The sequence below is a fragment of the Cervus canadensis genome, chromosome 6 (genome assembly GCF_019320065.1).
Source record: "Cervus canadensis isolate Bull #8, Minnesota chromosome 6, ASM1932006v1, whole genome shotgun sequence".
NCBI lineage: Eukaryota > Metazoa > Chordata > Mammalia > Artiodactyla > Cervidae > Cervus > Cervus canadensis.
In genome coordinates this window covers 8,813,602-8,832,915 of record NC_057391.1, presented here as the reverse complement: position 1 = coordinate 8,832,915, position 19,314 = coordinate 8,813,602, and the positions used below count along the sequence as shown (strand labels likewise).

Below are 19,314 nucleotides of genomic sequence, written 5' to 3'. Positions count from 1 at the left end.
AACCTGTTGTGTTCAGAGACAGTCTAATTGAGCCTGACTGGTTGCCAGCTCATTGGTAGGCTAGTCTGTGGTACCCAGATATTTTAAACCTTACCCTTTAAGAGCTTCATGTTGATGTCAAGATTTTTGAATTCAGTCATTTCTCTTTCCTTAAGAGTAAAAGGAAGCTTCTGTGATGAACATTTGGCTTATAGTCTGTGAGGTCTTTGAAAACTTGAACTTCAGTCATTCCCTGTGTGGCTGAGTGATGGGGCAGGCATTGCAGAGGTTCAGGTTCCCAGCATTTCACATGATTTAACACAGTCCAGCCTTTGGCAATCTGCCACCCTCTCTACTTGGTAGACAGGTTATGAAATTTGACACTCTTACATCTTTCTTGGAAAACCTTGTAAGTTCAGCAGTCCTTCAATGGCTGACCCATTTCTGTTAGATTCCCGTTGTCAGACCCAAGTGTGAGGTTATCTCAGACCTGTTGTCAGAATAGTCAGTCCATTTCATTGACTTTTTTAAACTATCAGCCTAGTCTTTGAGTGACAGTTTGTACTTTGAATGCAGAAACCGGACACGGCTCTTTGTGCTTAATATGCTGCCAGCAACTTCCCTCAAACTGTGAACCGAGTTCCCCAAGCATGTGTTATGTCAACATAGCACAGTAAAGTAGGATTTGGACAATTCCTTTAGCTGACACATGGAAGCAGAGCCTTAGAGGAGTGTGTCTACCAAAAATACAGAGGACTTCTTTAGTGAGCTAGAAGGGATGCTTTGTGAAATAGTAGGGGTCTTAGCACGTTTTGCTTTCAGCTCATCTCCTTTGGTATTCACCTCCATGCTTCACATCATTGGGGGCCATCATCGCCCCTGTCCTTGATAAATTGAGTATGATGGTTTAAAAGCATCGTGTCTTGGTTGTTGCAATGTTTCTTGGTTGGAAATACACTGGACTTGGGAGTCACAGGCCCTAGGTTGGAGCCCAGATTCTAGCATTTACTGTGTGATTCAACTTAAGTTGTTCAGATTCCTACTCTGTAAAGCGGGAACAATAAATAAGGTCTGCTCCCACCCCAGCTCCAGCTACCTTCTTCTCCTACTGTGAATCAAGTGAGAAATGAATTGCAGAGTGTCCTGTAACTTACACGGTGCTCTGCTCTGGGAGCCCCCATTCCCGCCAAGGATGGGTTTTTCCATGAAATGCCTCTTTCTGCTAAGGACAGTTATTGAGGCTTTCCCTTCTACGGGTGTCTGTGCTCACAAGCAGCTGCCTCTTCACCCACCCAGGGGCAGCCTGGACCTCTGTGGGACAGCTGTTTCTGATGACATTCTTTCTTCAGTTAAGCTGAAACCCAGCCTCCTAACTTCCGAGATAATTTACACTTCTTGGTTCTAGTTTTACAGAGTAACACGAAACAATTCAAATCAGTGCATGTGTCAAGTTGTAGAAATTTATAACTGAGAAGGGGTCTTAAACTCAGCTTCCTGTTTTTGGCAATTCAATTCAATAAATAAGAGCTGGGGCCTGTCACGTGGGTGCTGGCTCCAGCTCTGAAGGCGGCTATTGTTTCTCCCCCTGATCTCCGGAAGTGGAACCAAAGGGCAGGGGACCAAATGGGGATGAATGGGAAGCAAGAACTTTTAACTCCTTAATGTGCAAAAATATAGTGGTTTCTTTTTTTTTTTTTTTTTTAGAATTATTGCTAGAAGAAATAATACCTGCATTTATTGGGCTAGGAATAATTTAAATAGCTCAGTGGACTATTAATCTACAAGTGGACTTACTGGTGAGCAGTGTGACTTTGAGGAAGTCAGTCATTCATTACTCTTCAGAATTAGTTTCCCTCAGGTTTAAAATGGGACTAAAATTTTCTACCCTGACTATATTATATAGCTGTTAGATATGATAATGTATGTGGATTCAAATATTCACTTCTTATACACCATGTAACTCTTGGAAAATTCTTTAAACTTCTCTTTGTCTGCTTCATCTTTTAAAAGAGCATTGGTTAGTACCTACTTTAGAGTTTTTGTGAGAAATAAATGAGTTAATTTTCATGAAGTACAATAGAGCGGTGCCTGACAGCTAATGTCTAACACATTAAATATTTTTTATGAACTTTTGAGGGCTCTGTGATATAACATTTTTTAGTCTACTGTATTTTTTTAAATAACATCAAAAAATAAAAATAAACTCTAACATCTTATTTGCCAAGCGAATCTAGTAACGTGGCATCATTTATCTTTCTGATCACTTTGGTAATTTCACAAGATGTGACTTGGTTGTCAGAAAAGCTTTATCATGATACTGAAAGCTTACTCCCAAATATCTTACTTCTCTGGACCTCAGGCCAAATTTATGTATTACTGAAAAAGCCCTGATGCTGGGAAAGATTGAAGGCGGGAGGAGAAGGGGACGACAGAGGACGAGATGGTTGGATGGCATCACCGACTAGATGGACATGAGTTTGAGTAAACTCTGGGAGTTGGTGATGGACAGGGAGGCCTGGTGTGCTGCAGTCCATGGGATCGCAAAGAGTTGGACACGACTGAGCAACTGAACTGAACTGATGTATTACCGGAGGTGTTTTTTCTTTGCAGTGTGAGTTTGGAAAACTTTAAGTGGGGATCAGGATGGTTTTCCCAGGGGCACTAGTAGTAAAGAACCCTCCTACCAATGCAGGAGACTTAAGAGACTCAGGTTCGATCTCTGGGTGGGGAAGAGCGCCTTGAGGAGGGCATGGCAACCCAGTCCAGTATTCTTGCCTGGAGAATCCCCATGGACAGAGGAGCCTGGTGGGCTACCTTCCATGGTGTCACAAAGAGTCAGACACGACTGAACACGCGTGCTCAAGATTCAACTCTGCCTTCTCTGTTATTGTTAGGGTCTCCAGAGTTCTGTCTTAACTGGCCAGAGCTTTGCTTGTGTTATAGTAACAAAAGAGATTTTTAAATGTCATCTTTGATTTGAAAGTGTCCTAATTCAAGTATTTTTGTAACCCATTTTGCTTTTAGAGATAATGAAACATTGATCAAGAACTTCATTTCCAAAAGACCCATTCATAATAATCCTAGTGGCTTATTTCACAGAAGCTATTTCCAGATAAAAATACTGATCATGACCTCCCATGATGTTCCCTGAAGGGGTAAAGTTAAACTGTGGGAAATGCTTGGAATTTAACTAGTAACTAACTTATAAAGAACCTTTTAAAGAAATCATAACTCCCCTAAGCTATTGTATAACAAAAGACCTTATGAGTTCAGAATTCTTTTATGTGTGTATTTTTCTTAACTGAAACCCAATGAGTATTATTAAGTATCTTCAAGTTTATAACTGAACTAAAGTGATTTCTTTAGACTGAGGAGCCTTTGAGTCCCATTCTGGCTTTGCAACCTCAGGTCCAGTCTGGGTTAGTGTTGATGCTGCATATGTTAACCTAGTTATCTGGATATAAGCTTCTACTCATGGACTGTATTATGTTACAGTCCTACACGGCATGATTAGGCTAAACATTTTTAAACATACATAAAGTACAGGTTAATTTTATCTGCTAGTCAGTTTCTTTTCCAGGCTTTTACATTAAGGTGTGTCAGATTTCTGTTTGGGGAGGTGATGAATAGACTACATAGAGAGAAAGGGGTACTTTCAAGGGAACACATGGCAGAGTGAAAAGAGCATGATTTGGAAACCCTGCTTCTCTATGATACTGGGGAAATTTCTCTGCTTCTTTCATATGTTAATGGACATGCTCCCTGTCTGCAAAGGTTATAATCTGGTGCCACACAGTCCTGGGTGTACAATGCATTCCCAACAAATGGCAACTGTGACATTTTATATTAGAAATTTGTTTCATTTATGTTTAATATTTCAAAGCAATGCTGAAAGACATTTTGGTCTATTTTATGATTGTTTTAATGGGCTTATAATTTTCTAAGTTTACCTAAAAGACTTTGAGAACACCAAAAGGAATACTTGATTTTGAGATAAACTAATCATTAAAAATTCTTCTTCTATGTACTGTGTTAGAGTTTTAATGACCATTTTTCCATTTCTCCAGTCATTGATATCCTAGTGAATTTAGCTTTAAAAGAAGTTAGCAGAGTAAGTGAAAAGGATATAAAGTGATGCCAGGATAGAGCCCTCATTTATAATTTTCTGTGTCTATGATTCATTTCTGGATTATTTGGACCTCTTATGTTTGTTTATAAAGTACCCTCAACAGATGCCGTAAAGTGCGTGTTCATGGACCTTCCTCACTGTCCTCTTGGTTTTTCTAGTTCTTCAGTGGTTTGGATCTTGTGTTAGTGCATCAGAGTTCTTAGGAAGGGGTGGCTCCTTTGTAATACAAGCCAAACTTTATATGCATCCTGGGGACCGATATTTGAAACATCACATATTTTAATGAGATATAAAATTGCATGGTAAGTCTTCCTTTTGTGTTTAAAAAAAAAAAGTAATTTCTTTGTTTCTCCAGGTGGCATTTTTCTGAAGTTGCTCATTGAGACTTCTCAGCATTCCTACAGATATCATAGGTGAGTCAATGAAATCAGATGCCCTTTCCATGTGGGTAGCAACTTACTTCTTGAAAGAGGTACAGTGTTTCAAACTTTTGGACCCTGAATGATAAGCACTAGTTTTTTTTAATTTTTGTTTTTTTCTAGATACACCACTTTGATGAACATATGTAAATGTTGTAAAGGACCCTGTAAAGTTTCATAAATGCTATTAAGCTTAATGCTGTAAATTCCTTACTTCAATCTGACGTGGTTTGTTCTGTCACCATTTATAAACAAGTCTCAGGGCTCTTTATAATGGGCAAAGCTGGCTTTAAGTTGTCTTTCTTTTTGAGCTTCTCTGTGGACCATTCGCCCTTTGTTATCATTTCTCTCTGAAAGGGGAAGATGAGATGGCTAGTTCAAATTACCCAATTGTATCACTTGAAGACAGCTCAGGTAGAAGATTTGCTTAAATAAAAGTTGAAAACAGTTGACTAACAATAAGTGATTTATGATTAACTCTATAGATTTTAATTTATAAACATCATTTTGAGAGAATATTAGTAACAATACTGAGGCTGAGTAACCAATATGCATTCAAGGAAATCAAGGCAGTGGAATAATAACCATCCTCAAAGACCTTGCTCGAGTCTGGTTCTCAGAGGGCAGAGGCCTGTTCAACCTCTCCTACAGGGCAGGTCCCTGACCTCTAGGATCTAATGCCCGATGATCTGAGGTGGAGCTGATGTCATAATAATAGAAATAAAATGCACAGTAAATGTAATGCACTTGAATCATCCTGAAACTATTCCCACCCCCACCCCGGTCCATGGAAAAATTGTCTTCCATGAAACCGGTCCCTGGTGCCAAGAAGGTTGCAGACTGCTGCTCTAGGGTCCTTGCTCTTGTTCTGAACTTCAGGCCAAGGAGCCAGTGCTTGGGATGTATTTGGGCCTGACTGACACCCTGCCCAGGACGGTCCTCTGTGTGCAGGGGATTTGCGAGGTATTTTCACAGATATCACCTCATTTGTGGAAAGGTTATCTTTTTAGTTTTCTAGATTCTGGAGAAGGAGAAATTGCTGTTAATACCATGAAGGACTGATTTCTCAAATGTTCTTAAAACTGTCTTAAGGACTGCTGGTTGGGTTAGCTGGGGAAGCTTGGCTTGTTTTTCTGGTTCTTTGTTTCTTTAATGGAAACTGTAAGCTCTGATGAGTTATGGAATTATTTGAGAAAAGTTCCTGCTCGTGGGAAAGCCAGGGCTGAGCCAAGACAGGTGGGTGTCCTGTTGGCATTTTATCAATCTGATAATCTTTAAATATCTGCTCTGTATTTATTTAGTGGGGGTGGGAGAAACTGTCTATTTACAAAGACTACTAATGAAAAATACATACCTCTCCCTGCATGTTGAAAATAAGGGATTTATTACCTGTGATGTTCTGAGCAGGTGTTCAGAAACCTGTTTAAAAGTTGGGTGATGATAACAGTCTGCCATGCACTGCTCAGATCCAGGTTTGCAGAGGCCTGCCAGCCGGGCGACATGGGGTTGGTGTGGGGCCTGCTTTTCCTCATTTGGCTCTACGAGGGGAATATTCTCAACAGAGACAGGCCTGTGCTGCTGAGGAGTGTTTCTTTCCACTCAGAGGCACTGTCTCCTTGAGTGAAAACAGGTCTGGTTGCCATTTTGCCCGTTATGTAAGGAGTCGAGTGTACCCCCAACTTAAGTGGCCCCGTGTTTCCGAGGTACTCCAGTGATGATTTAATGCCGCTGTGTGAGTTGTCCCTGGATCAGCGCCAGGCTGGCCTGTCCAGCTCAGCTCCGGGGAAGAGCCAGTTCCATCCTGCCAGTGCCTTCAACAGCTAAGTTGTGTGTGCCCTTGAAATCCCTGTCTCTGCAGATTTAACCAGATAAAACCAACCTGCTGTGTATCTCTCTCTTTCTTTTTTGAACTGTAGATTCATCCTGTATAAATATATACAACCTGCTGTGTATCTCTCTCTTTCTTTTTTGAATTGTAGATTCATCCTGTATAAATATATAAAACATTACCAAATCAGGGACATAAGAACAACCACTCTGATTAACGGCATCTGAATTACAAAGAAATCTGATCCTGCCTTCTGTTACATATAATCACTCATGTTATATCAGCTTGGTGGAAGGTTTCTCTGAAGCAGAGAGAGTCTTTGTGGTTTGGGGAGAGCCTTGACATCAGGAGGTCTTAGGCTGAGACTTTACCTCAGCTAGACACAGGTCTGGCCTAGAATTCCAACTGTGGTGCTTGCTGGCCATGTGACTGAAGACAGGCTTCCTTACCTGATGGAACTCTGATCTCTTCAAGTGTGGATATGACTTCCTTCCAAAGTGGTTTGGAAGATTGAACGCAGCAAAGATGGCAATGTGTGTGGGTACACAGTAGACGGCAAGTTCCCCGTGCCTGGCTCCTGATACCGGATGTCTTGGATGGAGGGTGGGGAGATCAGCTCAGCCAGACAGCTCCCGTGCCTCACTGGTGAAGTGAAAGCTGATTCTCACTCTGTTCTGCCCTGCCTACCCCAGGACGATTATGCGGAGCCTTTGAGAAGTAGGAACATCGGGTATGGTTGGAATTAGGGCGTTTCTAAAGGCAGGCATTTTTTTTTTTTTAATCTAGTCAGAATTTCTGAGCTTGAATCCCAGATCTGCACTTTATCATTAGGTATCTGACCTTAAATAAATCGTTAACACCCTCTCCAGCTCTCTCCCCATCTCATAGGACTGCTGTGAGATTATATGATTGTGTGTAGAGCAGGGCATACGGAACGAGTATCTAGTGAATCTCAAGAAATATGCCAATAAATCTGTCCAGATCCTTTTAGAAGGGAGGCAGAGAGGCCAGCTCAAAAGAATATCCATGGTTTTAAAATGTCTCCAGTTTGAACCTCAACATCTTGAACTGCCTTTTCTATCATGTTATGTTAGTCTAGGTCAGGGAAGATCATCTTTGTCATAAATAAACTGAGAGTGACTATATCCTGCCATGTGATACTCACTCATTTAGAAAGGGGGAGCATTGCAATTTGGTCTCCCTGGATTTTCTTCCCAAGTAAACAGACCTTTCCTCGTCTGGAGGAATTCTTACTAGAATTGACAAGATAAGCAAAAGTGAAAGCTCTAGATCTGTATTGTCCAATATAGTGACTGCATCTGGCTGTTGAACAATTTGAAGTATGGCTAGTGTGACTCAGGCACTGAATTTTTCATTTTATTTCATTTTAGGTCTTTTACAATTTAGAACTGATATTCAATTACTGGTAAGCATTTATGTATTTGTGGGAACAACTTGGGTGTCTGCTTTTCAACTGTGAATTTTATAAATCTAGATTAAGTGCTTCTGAGGAAAATTTAGTGCCTGAGTTAAGATGTACTGTAAGTGCAAAATATACATTTTGAAGTGTTAGAAAAAATTATGTCAGTATTTTAATACTTTTTATATTGATTCAATATAGAAATGATAGTATTTTGTATATCTTGAGTTAACATTATTGCAATTGATTTATTTATTTTTTAATGTTGCACCTAAAATTTCAAAATAATGTACTACAAGCTCATAATTCCATTGGACAATGCTGTTCTAGATGATCCTTGAAAGAATTGGATAATTTCTCATTTATTAAGTGAAGTACAAGGTTTTCCAATAGACTGCAGATTATGAAAGTGTTCTTCTTCTTCTTCTTCTAAGGTTTTGTTTATAGTCTACCAAGTAACAAGCTTAGAGGAATTTTTTTAAAATACTTAAAATTGGAAAGAAAAAAAAGACACCTAGCAGATGTGTTATCTGTACCTTACGTGATACAAACTGAGGCTCTGTTTAGACATCTTGGCTGTGGTCTTTCCCCTCCGCCTTCTTATGAAATGAGGTAGGGAGACAGTCACAGCCACCCACTAGAATATGAACCCAAACACTGTTTTTCAGCTAAATATTCTCCTTCTTTGATGATCGTTGGCTCTGCCATATGATGCTGATACCTTGTTCCCCAAATGGGTCACGTTTTGCCGTGCCCCAGGAGATAGTTTAGGAGCTGTCATCCGGGAGAAATCTATGACTTTTAACCACCTATAGCGAATAGCACTCTCTTCTTACTGTTGTTGTTGTTTAGTCGCTCAGTCGTGTCCAGCTCTTTGCGACCCCGTGGACTGTAGCCCACCAGGCTCCTCTGTCCGTGGGATTCTCTAGGCAAGAATACTGGAGTGGGTATCCATTTCCTTCTCCAGGGGATCTTTCTGATCCATGGATGGAACCTGAGTCTCCTGCTTGGCAGGCAGATTCTTTACCACTGAGCCCCCTGGGAAGCCCTGATATATTCTAAACAAGCAGATAAACTGATTGTCTAACTTACTGGACATATCTAGACCTGAATGTTTAATTTTATTCCTGTACCAGTTTAAGACATTTCTAAAAGCCATTTTTCTCACTTATTCAGTAAGGTAATAAACATACATAGGAATTTGAAAGAAAGAAAGAAAAGCATTTCTAACACAAATGTTAGATAGTTTTAACAAATATTTAACCAGGAACTATATTAGAAACTGTTAACTGTACTGGTACTGTACTACCAGAAATAGAAAGGGAATAAGTGCCGGCTTGAAGTTTAGTGGTACTAGTTTTGCATGAAACATGAGAAGATGTTCCAATTAGAGTGGTCAGTATTCTGTCTCACGTTTATGCCCTTGGTGACACTGGAGTGTATTCTAAGAGGTGGGGGTGGGGGGTGTTAAATTCAGAACCGCACTGGTCCGGGTTTCAGTCTGGCTGTGTCACAATGACAGTACTGGGGTTTCCTAACTTCTCTGATCGTGTCCCTGTGGAGTCGGGGCCAACGACACCAGCCACTTTCCTTGTTAAAATCTTTCCGTTGTATCTACTTGATCTGTGATACCCGCACCCCTTTGGTTAATAAATATGACGAGTGCCTTGCTGTCCTCATACTTTGCCAGACTGAAGAAGTGAATGAGAGTTTACTGTCCAGTACTGTAAACTCTCTCCAAGAATTAAGCAGGATTGATATTTATATATTAGATAGGAACCATTGTCAAATTTCATGAAGAATCTTCAGCTAAAGAAACGTAGCTTTTCCTTGCAGAATTTAACTGTTATGACATTGAGGTTTTTGAATTCCAATATTAGAATATATCAAGAGAATTCATTTCTGCCAGCAGCTTGCAAGGAGAAGACTTAGTGAGAGAGGTTATGTTAAGCCTTCTCTTTCTACTGAGGGTAGATGGGACAAAATATATGCTTTCTGAATAGGAAGTGATAAAGTATAAATAGGCACTGGTTTGCAAGATTTAACAAAAGCAAATCAAAGTAATTAAATGCATGGAAGACTTAAACGGAGTGCAGAGCTTTCTCTGCTTCTGTTACTCACATGTTGACAGATTGTCTTTTTTTCTGGTAAGAAGTCTGGCTGCAGACAGTGTGTGTGTCTGAAGGAGAGTCCTGAGCCTTCTTCCCAGCAGGAAAGAATTCTTCCCTTTCCACGAAAAGCGGCTTCCCCGGGTAGACCGGGAACCTCCCGAGGGCTAGTCTGAGTCTTTTATTATACGCTCTGTGCTGGGTACAATGTCTGATGCGTGCCAGGTGCTGGGTGAGCGTCTGTGGGATGGGTGGAGGATGAATGATGGTTAGACTGTAGTGCTGGTTCTGGAACATTCTCTGAAGACAGCTCTACTTCAGTACATTATAGATGGCCCAGCACAGTGCCTGACACATGTTACGTGCACAGTAAATGTTGGTGAAATGGAGGCATAATTGTGGGTTTAAGTATAGCTTCTAATCTATAAAGGACTTCTGGGAGTATGACCTGTGTTTTTAAATATGTTTGTTTAATAATATCCTCATTACACAAAGTAGGGAATAATCCTTACTCAAGAAACTGAGAGAGCATAAATCACATAGGAAACAACAACTTGATTACATTAAAAATTCTGAACTTTGTCAAAAGGCTATATAGAGAGTGAAAAGATAAACTATTTAAAACACTCATAAATTTACAAAGGAGAATATGTGAGGAATGCCTGTGAATTAATAAGGAGGATAGACTGACAAATGAAACAAAAATCCAGGGGTAGAGAAGGGTGGTGAAATACTTGAACAGGCACTTCATGAAGAGGAACCACGAGGAACCCGTAAAATGAAAATCTGCTCAACCTTATGAGTAATGAGAATACAAACCCCTCCGTGAGATACAAACTCACTTCTGCCTGACAAGCAAAACATTTTAAGTCTGATAATGGCAAGTCCTGACCAGAGTGTGGGACACCATGAACTCGGAGATACCAGTGGTGAGAATCAAACCAGATTCACCCACTTTGTTGTTTGACTTTTACTGTTCTCTCTTTTTTTTTTTAACTGAAAAAAAGTCGAGGTGCAGTATCTTGTTAGTTTCCTGTAAACAACATAATGGACCGCGTTTTAATTACATTATGAAATGTTCACCGTGATCAGTTTAGTAACCATCTGAATATAACCCATGTATGACTTGGGGAGCCAGGAAGGTTCTTTTAAGCAGAGAGGTGAAGTTGAACATTGAGAAGGCACCATGAGGGACTTCCTTGCTGGCCCACTGGTTAAGAATCCCCCTTGCAATGCAGGGACAGAGGTTGGATCCCTGATGGGAGAACTAAGATCTCACATGCTGAGGAGCAGCTAAGCCAACACGTAGCTGTAGCTGAGTGATGAAGCACAGTCTGCAGGGTTTCGGGGGTGAAGGGAAGGGGAATGGGATTAGCTCTGGGCAGAGACTGGGCAGCTCTGAGGCAGAGGGTGGAGCTGCCACTGGTAGGACGGAAGTATTTACACAGAATAGATGTTAAGACAATTCCCACAGGGTGGCTCCAGTTCTTCTGAGAAGTAGGAGGTTCATCTGCACTGGGGAGAGGAGGTGAAGCCAGAGGTTAAAAGGAAGAATCCATGCTTCTGTATGTGGAAAGGAGCTCTTCTCCATGCCGATGTGGCCATCTTCCTGTGAATTCTGGTTCTTTGTCTGATGGATTATTCTACAGGGAATTCTGGTTCTCCATCTGATGGAACTGGTCCACAAGGACAATCCGGTCTCATGTTAGTAAACATACAGTTTTTTTTTAACTTTTTATTTTATACTGGAGTATAGTTGGTTAATAATGTGATAGTTTCAGGCAGACAGGAATGGGACTTGGTCATACAATATAAACATGTAGTTTTGTTGTACTCAAATGTCTAAGTCTATGAAAAAGGCTATTTGCAAATCCTCTCGCAAGTTGTTTTGGTTCCAACTGGTATCTCTCTTGTCTGTTCTATCCAAGAAGAAATATCCCATCCTCATGCAGAAAGCTTTTCTACTTTAATGATCCACTCTTTAAATTGTTCCTTCAAAGGAAGGAGATGAACTGACCTCAGGTGAATGAACATACACTGGGATCGTGCAGAAGTATCTGTCACTGTAAAATTGTGCTGTAAAACTCTATTTGTGCTTTTATATGCAGCTTGTTAATACAGGTAAATAGTAGCCACATGCATTTTATTTATTTATTTTTATCATTTCCCATGTTAAGCCACAGCAATCCATTCTTCCCACTAAAGAAGGCAGTAAAACAGCTTTGAAGTTCCAAGATGCTGCTCCCATAAACACCCCCTCCACTCTCTGAAATTTTGTCATGATTTTCTCGTGGAAGCTGACTTCTTCTGAATTAAATATCGATTTAATCTATGTTCCATTTTGGATTGATTCAGTAACAACAGCACAAACACTCTTTTCTCTCTCTTGTGCTCGCGTGCTGTGGGGGACCGCTAGTCATCCAGTGGACCTGTCCTTACAGACACCAGCATCTCCTGAGCCGCAGACAGCATCTCACCAGATATCATAGGGCCGGGGGAACAGGCAATCCGTAAAGGCGGGACTGGCCCCCGGTCTCTGTAAGTCATGTTACCAGCCCAGGGCAGCCTGTGAAAAAGTCTTAATTGGCAACCTCAGGTGGACTTGGAAATGTACCTGATTTGGGTCCAAATTATACTATATCACAGCCAAGTTGTGTTAGGAAATGGACACTTCCTGTCGTCAACTCACAGGTCATGAAGACCAATATGGCTGCAAATCCGCTTTGGAATTCTATGTGGCTAATCTGGAAGAGCGGACTTCTCTCTTGTTGGTGCAGTGCCTCACTTCTCTGTCCTTCTTTCTCAAGCTACATTTCTTATGCAGCTGACGTTCAGTCCACTTTTCTCCTACTATTCATGGAGTGACTGTGGATTGGAAAGACGCAGACCACTGGTGTGGTGACCAACTGCGGTCATGGACTCCTCGTCACTGTTCAAGGTCAGCGCAGCCCATTCAGTGGCCGCTTATACCCCACATCGGGCTTCGCCAGTGGCTCAGTTGTAAAGAATCTGTCTGCCAGTGCAGGAGATGTAAGAGATGCAGGTTCGATCCTCTGGAGAAGCAAACCCACTCCAGTATTCTCGCCTGGGAAATCTGGACAGAGGAGCCTGGCAGGCTACAGTCCATGGGGTTGCAAAGAGGTGAACACAACTGAGCACCCAACAGGGCTTCCCTGGCGGCTCAGTTGGCAAAGAATCCGCCTGCAATGCGGGAGACCTGTGCTCGACCCCTGGGTTGGGTAGGTTCCCCGGTGAAGGGAACAGCTGCCCACTCCAGTATGGTGGCCTGGAGAACTCCATGGACTGTATAGTCCATGGGGTCTCACAGAGTCAGACACAAGCAACTAACACTTGGTACTTGGTACAGAGAAAGTCACTTGGGCAAAACACCAAGAGTTACATTTTTACCTAGCTGCTCTGATAGTCTGTGTTTTATGCTTGTATTAATATATCTATATCATTTGCACATCTCAAAGCAAAGATGGTTTTTTATTTGCTTAAAGGTCACACCTCAGTCCTTCTTGCGCCTTGGAACACTGGTATACTCTTGAAGCCAAGCAATAGCCTTAATATACCTAACTCTTTTTTTCAAAAAAAGGAAAACTTTGTATTTCATATTGGAGTATAGCCAATTAACACTATTTATTGGGATAGTAATAGTTTCAGTTGGACAGCCAAGGGACTCAGTCATTTTATGTACTTGTGGCTGGATTAGAATTGCCAGAGAATGTTTATATGTGTTTTTCTCCTGATTATCAGAATAATCCACATTCATACAGAAAAGTATAAGCAAGAAGGGAAAAAAGCCAGTTCCTTTGGGTGTCACCATTGCCAGTGTAATGGCCAAGTTTTCTTTTTGCGCATTCTTTTCTTCACATAACTGAGCACTTATTCTGCACACAACTTTATATTCAGTTGCTTTTTTGTTTAATATTATGAGCATTTCCCTATATCATAAAAAGTTTGTCTAAAATTTCAATGGTTGAATATCCTGTCTTACGGTATATATTTAAATCACTTTAATCTTTTGTTTTTGACAATCAAGGTGTTTTCTGTTTTTTTAAGGTGTTAAATATAAACTTTGAATATCCTTTTAGCGATATAAGTTCAGTTTTTAAAATCTATCCAGGAAAGTTGGGCTCTCATTGGCATTATAAGAAAGTAATTGCCTTGGCACACCCTAGAGATGATCAGATCTTTAAATGTTGCCGCTTTGGGAAGTGAGAATGGCATTTCATTTCAAATTTTTACTGTTTTTACTACCAATAAAATTGATTGTTTTTTGTAAGTAGAAGAGTCATTTTTTTCGCTTTTGTGACTGTTCGTTTATGGTCCTTTTCAGGTTAAGTTGTCATTTATGACAGTTGGGACATTTGTCATTTTTTTCCATTTTCCTAGAAGGATATATTGGAATGTGTAACTTTGAGCCTAGTGTCTTCTCACTCATAGTTAGTGTTAGCTGCTTAAGTCGTGCCCACCTCTGAGATCCCGTGGACTGTAGCCCGCCAGGTTTCTCTGCCCATGGGATTTCCCAGGCCAGAATACTGGAATGAGTAGCCATTCCCTTCTCCAGGGGATCTTCCCAACCCAGGGATCAAACCCAGGTCTCTTGCATTGCAGGTAGACTCTTCCCCCTCTGAGACACCAGGGAAGCCTGTTAATTGCATGCCAAATTGGCCATATTTGAGGGAAAATCAGGCGTGGCAGTGTCGAAGAGAGTACACTCGGGGGTCGTGACGTGGCTTGTCAGTTGCGACAGTCGGCATCTGGACAGTCAGCTCTACCTACTGAGCCCTTGTCCCCCCCACCCCCCAGACCTTGTGGCCGTCACACTGCACCCTGTCCAGGCAGGCCTGGTATAATACTTGTTGACAGAGGAATAATAAGTACACAGTATATTGGCTCATAATGAAGTGTTCATTGACCCCTTGAAGTGATGCTTACCTGCTCCTTTTCTGCTCATGTTTCTTCTCAGGGTGTTTGACTGACTTGTCTTGCTTGCCTCTTAGTATTGTTTGCAGGCGGTCTTTGACCCTGCATCTTCCTGCATCTTCCTGCATCTTCCTGCAGTCTCCAAATTCTCTAGCCTGCTCCCTGCCTTTAGCCACAGTCCACAGGCCACACCTCCCCAGTCTAAACCCCTCTTTCAGGCTGCAGACCCTTGTAGCCTCCTGCCTGTGGGGGGTCTCCCCCCGGTATGTGTTTCCTTTTTCAATTGAAGGATAATTGCTTTACAATTCTGTGTAAGTTTCTGTCGTACAACAGTATGAATCAGCTACAAGTATGCATATACCCACCACCCTTGGAGCCTCCTCCCACCCTCTCCTATCCTACCCTACCCTTCTAGGTCATCGCAGAGCACCAGGCCAAGCTCCCTGTGTTAGACAGCAGGTTCCGATTAGCTGTCTGTTTTATACAGAATAGTCTCTATATTTCCACTGAAAATCACTCAGTCGTGTCTGACTATTTGCGTCCCCAGGCCAGAATACTGGAGTGGGTAGCCTTTCCCTTCTCCAGGGGATCTTCCCAACCCAGGGATTGAACCCAGGTCTCCCGCATTGCGGGCAGATTCTTTACCAGCTGAGCCACAAGGGAAGCCCACGAATACTGGAGTGGGTAGCCTATCCTTTCTTCAGCGGCTCTTCCCGACCCAGGAATCGAACCGGGGTCGTCTCCTGCATTGCAGGCAGATTCTCTACCCACTGAGCTATCAGGGAAGAAGCTCCTGTATATGTCCATGCTACGGTCAAGTCATCCTACCCTGTCCTTCCCCCACTGCGTCCACAGGTTCATCCTCTCCATCTGCATCTCTCTCCCTTTCCTGCATCAGGACCATTTTAGGAACCCTGCTGCTTCCCTGGCGCTTCTGATGCGGTGTGGCCCCAAGTAGACCTGTTCCCTTCCCCTGGCTGGCCCTGTTCCTGGATTCTCTCTTCGGGTACAGAGACCCCCACTGCCTCCTCCATGCCAGACACCTGGGGAGCATCTTGAGACCCTGCTTTTCCCTGACAACACCCCATGGGTTACGTGAGGTTCTAATTGCTGCTGCCTCCTCCCTATCCTTCTTCTGCATCCCTCTCACCCTGCCCTAGATGAGATTTCATGCTGTGAATGAATGATATATGCTTTCTCAGTTAGAGACAGTCTTTAAAAATAAGTAAGTCAGGTTTTTTAAAAAATAAAATTGATGTTTTTCAGGGCATAGCATTGTAATGGAATATTTATTCCTTGTGTGAAGCAAATTGTCCTCCATTAATTTATCTTTTATAGGAATGTGAGTTCTTCACCTACCTGCTTGGCTTAAAGCAAACTACACCTTGAATAATGTCTAACACATATTAGTCAAGTAAGTGGCCCTGGGCATTATTCTCTAATTAAAGTGTTTTTGACTTGAGGGTTTGACATTTTTTCTTTGGTTCTTAATTATTTCCATATTCCATGTGTATTATTTTCCTGTAATATTGGAATTATCCTTTTTAGCTAGCTTTTCAACTTCACCTCCCAGGCAAGAAATGCAGTTATTTTAATAAGATTCTTTGAGGGAGTAAAATTAATATTTTGGGGAATGAAAATAATGGTGAGTTATCTCCCAAAGATTGAAAGACTGTTACAATAGCAAAATATCCTTACCCAGGGGTAGTTTCTTTTTCAGGGCTTATTGAAAATATGGTGCTGGGAAGAATAAAAGGAAACTTAATACCATGGAATCTGGAAACAACCACTGAAATCCAATCTTTTGAACACATATGATACACTAATTCCCCAAGATTTAAGACAGCTCCATTTGCTTCCTGAGGCTGTCAGGCTCCTTATGACCAAGACACGGAAAGATTCTTCAGCACGAATATGCCGTGATGATATTTTATTTACTATGAATATTGACTGTACATGAATATGGGATGTCTCGGGGTTCTGCCTTCCCTTATTGATATCAGGTTACTTCCTTGTTGGTACTTTCCTTAGATCTGGTTCCCCCAGTACAGATCCTGTGACAAAGATTTAAACGCAAGTAGGCTACCTGGGAGCTTATCCTGAAAAGCATTTTTGGGGGACTAGGCACGTGAGGTGGGGAGAAGAAAGCCTAGAAGAGGGTGCTCTTGAGCAGGTTGCTCAATCCCTGGTGAATTCTAAGAAGCAGTCTTCAGAAACATCCCATCTGAGGGGCCGGGACACTGGGATATGTCTCCTCCCGCCCACATGTGTCCTTGAGAGCTGCTCCGAGGCCAGAGTTGAGGTCCGTTTCTTGCAGGGGTCAGAGGAAAACCATCAGGCGAAGGTCCGGAGTCCTTGCCGTGTGCATGTGTGGGAGAGGGGGCTGAGGCGGGTACGACTAGGGCACCAGCAGCGTGTGCCGCTTTAACCTTCTTTTTGTTGTTGTTAGAACAACTCAGCAAAGTAAAATTCCAGGTTATTATTGGGCAACATTGTTTCATGGGTGGACGAGGTCGCTTGAGGTGGTCAGAGAAGCACAGGCGGAGACTGTTAGTAGAAAGTACTTAAGTCATGTCAGTGCCTGATCCATGTCAGGGTGGATTTTAAAAATACTGGAAATTAGCAACTGTTTTTGAAATGGGGAAGGGAAGATGTGGAGGGAATGTCTGAGAGGTATCTAGATGTTGTTCCTAACATAACACGTCATGCCTTAGTCACAAAGGTTGCGATAAGCCATTACGGGAACAGATGGAACAGATGGATTGTCCAGGCTCCTCAGAGGGTCGTGGTTTCCTCACTGCTAATCAGCCCACAGAATTATAGTTAGGCCCACAAGGAAATTACGGTATTTTTTCCATGCACTCAGATCTGGAAGAAAACAAAAATCTGACGGAAATCTGTAGCCAGCCAAGTGTGAACGAGGCCACCTTCATTACTTGGGGAAATTCCTGGGGAAGAAAAAAAGGTGGAATCCAGCGCTTAGTGGACCTTAAAAAGAATGCTTCTCTGCTACGGGTTTGTCTGTTCTTTTCTACAACAGTCTTGATGATACATCTTCACATGGAACATATATCCTAGCGTCCTCTTGGCTGTTCTGTTGATGTCATCTAGGGGATGAAGGCACAAGATCTTGAGGTACCTGATTATTTAGACCTGTTTTCTGATGGTGGAGTAACAGAGTATTCCTGCCCTGAAAGACCACCCCCCCACCCCCCACCAGTGCAGCCATGAAACCAGCAGAGGAGTAGCTGCCGCTGTGATATACTGATTATTCTGGGGATAAAAGAAAGAGCACTAATCCTGCTGCTTAGGAAGGCCTCCCAGAGCCGTGATGTTGGACTTAAAGATGACTCAGTTTCACCCAGGGATGTAGGAGGAGGATTACAGCCCAGGTGGAGACCAGTGAGGGCAAAGGCACGGAGCCTGAAGGTGCAGAACGTGGTCAGGCAGCCGGGAGTGGTTGGTGTGAGTGACGTGCAGGCAGGCAGAAGTAGGCCTGTGAGCATCCTTCCCCTCACCAGTATCAACAGGTGTCCCCCACGCAGTCACACCATTTCTGTTGGCTCATGCCCATGTTCCCGTCAAACATCCTGCTGTTGTGGAAGCAACTTAGGTGCAGGATGATGGATGGAACTTATAGAACCTGTGCGAGGGTCAAAATGCCATCAGTGCAGCCTTCTGGCAGTGAAACCTACATTTTGTGCTAAGTGGCTGGTTAGTGATCCTTGTAAGGCCTGTGAATGCCTTGTTGAAGGGGAAATTGACATGCTTCATGCAGGCGGTCAATATTATGCATAAAATATACTGTTTATCCTTTCTTTGCCATGTCTTCTCTATCAGTCCATCCAGCCCCAAGTGTTCCACATTTCTGTGTTCTAAACATCTAGCTATACTTAGCAGTATATGGAATTAGTGGTGCTTATTTTTCTCCTCATTTCTTCCCTTTTCTATACAGGTTATCTCACAGGCATTAGCATGTTGGTGCTTTGGGGTATGCTCGAGGGACGCACTTGCTCTTAGAATCCTTTAGTATGTGGATTGAGGAAAGAAACAAAACAGTAAGTTGGCCTCAGGTTGTCCCTCTCATATTTAACAGTTTAATCCAATTATTGTCATTTTTGTCTCATTTCCAATGGAGTAGCTATCTGGTTGAGGGGAAAAGAACTCAATGTGGTGTCCAGGCTCTGGGGACATTTCTCAGGGTGAATTAGGAGCAGGAGCTGAAAGTGATTCCCAAACACCTCACTAGAAGCCTCAGGGAAAGTCTACTGAATAACCATCCCACCAATTCTAGACTGTCTGGCCTCTGGCTGCTCAAGTTAAAAATTACATGTAGTTCAGCCACTCTCAAAAAGGCTCTGTAAGTGGCTTTTCTATAGAATTCCCCTAAACAGTCACCTTGTTTATTTCTTAAACTGATCAGTGTACTCATGATTCTTTTTCCCTTAGGAATTTCTGCTTCCTCTTTTATCATTCATGGAATGTTTTTTCCCATGGAA

At 42.3% G+C, this 19,314-nt stretch overlaps 1 protein-coding gene across 4 annotated transcripts in view; it reads left to right on the top strand.

Annotated features, from left to right (window-relative positions):
* LHFPL2 (LHFPL tetraspan subfamily member 2) overlaps positions 1 to 19,314 on the top strand; it is a 169,891-nt gene that overhangs the window by 79,485 nt on the left and 71,092 nt on the right. For 2 of the 4 annotated variants that reach the window (XM_043470737.1, XM_043470732.1), the window contains exon 2: positions 4,464 to 4,521. The gene's annotated coding sequence lies outside the window, so the exon portion shown is untranslated. Of the gene's footprint in view, positions 1 to 4,463; positions 4,522 to 7,746; positions 7,782 to 16,180; positions 16,230 to 19,314 lie in introns of those variants that run through there. The other 2 variants (XM_043470731.1, XM_043470734.1) reach the window with 2 other exon arrangements.